The 3,676-nt window shown below is 38.8% G+C and overlaps 1 long non-coding RNA gene across 1 annotated transcript; it reads left to right on the forward strand.

Moving 5' to 3' along the window:
- The first annotated feature begins 1,308 nt into the window (after positions 1-1,308).
- On the forward strand, positions 1,309-3,407 carry LOC107814326 (uncharacterized). The gene is made up of 3 exons (XR_001654525.2): positions 1,309-1,863; positions 2,202-2,271; positions 3,104-3,407. It is a non-coding gene; the product is annotated as an uncharacterized LOC107814326 (long non-coding RNA).
- The last annotated feature ends 269 nt before the right edge of the window (positions 3,408-3,676 follow it).

A 3,676-nucleotide genomic window follows, 5' to 3' on the forward strand; every position in this document is an offset into this window, starting at 1 on the left:
CTTGATCCCCTATTAACTGCTTTTCCCGTGTTTGTTTATGCTATTTTGATTTGCCGAGATGTTTGGTTTTGAGCTTCAGAGTGTTTTGGTACACTTAGTCCCTAAATGAGAGTTTAAGTTTTAGAAATTGGACCATAGTTGGAGCAGTATGAAGAAGGCCTCGGAATGGAATTCCGTTGGTTCCGTTAGCTCCGTTGAGTGATATCGGGCTAAGGGGCGTGTTCGGATTGTGTTTTGGAGGTCTATAGCTAATTTAGGCTTGAAATGCCGAAAGTTGAATTGAGGTCATGAGCGCTACATATCTCGTCTTGATCCAAAAAGGTGAAGAAGAATGAACTAGCATCTGCAGCTAGCAAGTGTCAAGGTTCAAATCTAAAAGTTCGCATGAAGAACCATTCAAGACTCAAGATCAAGCTTTAGAAGACTCATAGATAGGAATCTTGTAACTGGTAGCTGATAGGCTTAGTTAGTCTTTTCAGTTTTGATTTTTGATGTAATAATAGGACCGCGGACCGGAACCTCACTCGACTCCCGAACTCATGATTCTACCATAGCTCCTTGAACTACACGTGACCTGATTCCCTTATAACCCGAGATATGTAGGCTATTCAAAACTAGGACTTGATTGCGCCTTTTTCTTTTATTTTCTTCCTTTTTTGAATAACGATATGGTAAAAAATTAGTCACATGGCTCACTTTATCTTTGCCCGAAAATCTTTCATGTTTCCAAGCAAAGAGGGGCAGTTGTGAGCACCTAATTTTTTACTATATTTGAATTTTTCGTCACTTTTTAGTATATAAATAATTTTAAGCTTAATCTACATATTTTAGCCTTTATTTCATTTTTAGTAGGTTTTATTTAAGAATATTAAAAATCACAATAAATAAATAAATTAATGTTCTTGATTTTAAAATATTTAACTAGTATTTTTATTTTACACTTTTTAAAAGAACAGAAAAAATATTAAAAAGCAAGAGCAAATAAAATTGTGGCACATCACCACAAAAAGCAAAGTTCTATAACAATATTCATTTCAGAATGGATTTTTCACCATTTGCACTCTCACGTGATCACTTATGCAATGGTACATTCCAAATTTGGAATGGAAATATTCCCTCACATGTACCTTTCCTACAAAAATTATCTTTCCATATTTTCCTCACACGTCAAAGGCATTGCATAGAGATGCCTTTTAAAATCCATCCATATTCTCGATAAATGGGATTGATTCCTAAAATCTATCGTTGACAAAGGGCCCCACACGGTTTGGTACTACCCATTTTCTTAATTACACTCATTTAATATAAACACTGACACACACAGAGAAAAAAGGGGGTCCCCTCCTCTCCAAAAATAAAACCTTCAGCAACCCATCCCTCTCTTTCGCCGGCCTCCCCCAGAAATTCACCCATTTCTTTTCTCTGAAAATTGAAGAAAAACACACGGTCAGAGGAAATAAAGAGAAGCAGTCGACCAATTATTATTTTTTTCAATTTTTTTCTTTTGTTCGGCGAGTTAAGCTTAACTAAGATCACTGCCTTGCCGGCGCTTCGCCGGAGTTTCATCATCTCCGGCCAACTCAGTCGATTAGAATCCGTTCGAGGTTGTTGATTCCGGTTCCGGGTCCATAGCGCAAGTGCGGTATGTTGGTCGCAGGTGCGGAAGCTTGAGGTTTAATGAATTTTTGTAGGTGCGGTCCTTTATCTGTAGAAGCGGTACCGTAGGTGCGGTCCCTTGACCGCAGAAGCAGATTTGATGGGCAGAAAATAAGAATTTCGAGGGTTTGAAATCAAAAGTTAGAAAATTGATTTGGAGCTCGGGAGAGGGCGATTTTGGGAGGATTTTGAAGAGGAAATCAGTGGGTAATGATTCCTAATCCCTTCTAGTTGTATTCCTATAATCTAATCTTAGTTTTGTCATTTAATTTCGGAATTGGGATGAAAATTGGGGGAAAATTGGAGAAAGTTCTTAGACCTAAATTTCGAGTTTTGATTGGGGATTTTACATTGGATTTGGATAACTTTGGTATGGTTAGACTCGTGAGAGTGAGAATTCTGAAAATATAAATTTCACCCGATTCCGAGACGTGGCCTCGGAGGGCATTTTTGTCATTTTTCCTAATTTCGCGTATTAACTTAGAATTTTTTTGTAGAATCAGTTATTTGAAGTGTTATTTACATTATGCAATTGAATTGAATAGATTTGGGTCATTTGGAGTCGAGTACTCGTGGCAAGAACGTGGTTTCGGGTTGATTTTGAGCCGGTTCGAGGTAAATGGCTTGCCTAACCTTGTGTGGGAGACCTTCCCCTTAGAATTTGGTATTATTGATAATTGAAATGCCTTGTACGTGAGGTGACGAGTGCGTACTTGTGCTAATTATTGAAAAATCTGGTTTTCAATAAGTAATTACTAGTATGTTTCCTTTTCTGTTTATATTACTTGCAATTTAAGCTTACTGTTAGCTTAGGGAAGCATGCCTAATTGGCTTAATTGCCTTATTTGCTCAAACTGCGTTATTTGGATTCCGTGCAGCATGCTAGGTTAGAAATACTTGTTTTACCTTGGTATGGAATTTGAATTGAATTGAGTATTCTTTGTGTTGCTGCTGTGTGTTTACTTTGGGACTACGGGACATTATCGTGGGAGATCCCCCTGCATGTTTACTTTGGGACTATGGATTGGTATTCCGGGAGATCCCCCTACACTTTTATATTGGAACTACGGGACTACACCCGGTAGATTCCCCCAGCACTGAGTTGGACTACGGGACGGTATCCCAGGAGATCCACTGGATATTTATATTTGGGACTACAGGACGGTATCTTGGGAGATCCCCGGTTGTTATTTATGTGTTGAGTTGTATCCCTTTCTGTGATTAATTTGTCTTTGTTGTAGTTATTGGTGTTCTTTCCATCTTGTGTTACTTCTTATTATTGCACTTAATTATACTATCTTATTCCACACTATTATACTTTGCATTTCATTTAACCTCAGTAGGGCCCTGACCTTCCTCGTCACTACCGATCGAGGTTAGGCTTGGCACTTACTGAGTATCGCTATGGTGTACTCATGCCCTTTCTACGTATGTTTTTCATGTGCAGATCCAGGTACTTCGACTCAGTCCTACCACCCTTGAGGCGAGACAATTTTCCCAGAGACTTCGAGGTATATCTGCCGCGTCCGCAGACCGAGGAGTCCCTTTCTATTCTCTCTTTAAGTATTAGCCCTTCTGTATTTTTCTTTTGTTAGACAATCTGGAGTTAGATACTTGTAGACATTCAAAACCTTGTGATTTCATGAGATTCCGGGTTTTAGGAAATGTTGTTTCAGTTTCGAGAGTTTGTATTGTATATGCCGAGCGACATCTTAAACGCTTCGTTATGTTATTTCTGTAGTTTATGGTTAGTTTTATTCTGTTATTTCTGTATTCCGCAATTTGTTAGGCTTACTTGGTCGTAGTGACTATGTGCCGTCACGATAGTTCACGGAGGGCAAACTGGGGCCGTGATAATTATTCCATAGTTAATACAACCACTTAATTCTGACTTAATGCCACATCACTACATATTCCCCCCCTTTAGGGGAGTACTAAGAGTTTAAGCCTCGAGGATCTACCTATAGATGTGATACTTCTTCATCTTTGGTGTCTTTCCATATTATCGATGGCCCTTACT

Source organism: Nicotiana tabacum, chromosome 5 (assembly GCF_000715075.1).
Source record: "Nicotiana tabacum cultivar K326 chromosome 5, ASM71507v2, whole genome shotgun sequence".
NCBI classification, from domain to species: domain Eukaryota; kingdom Viridiplantae; phylum Streptophyta; class Magnoliopsida; order Solanales; family Solanaceae; genus Nicotiana; species Nicotiana tabacum.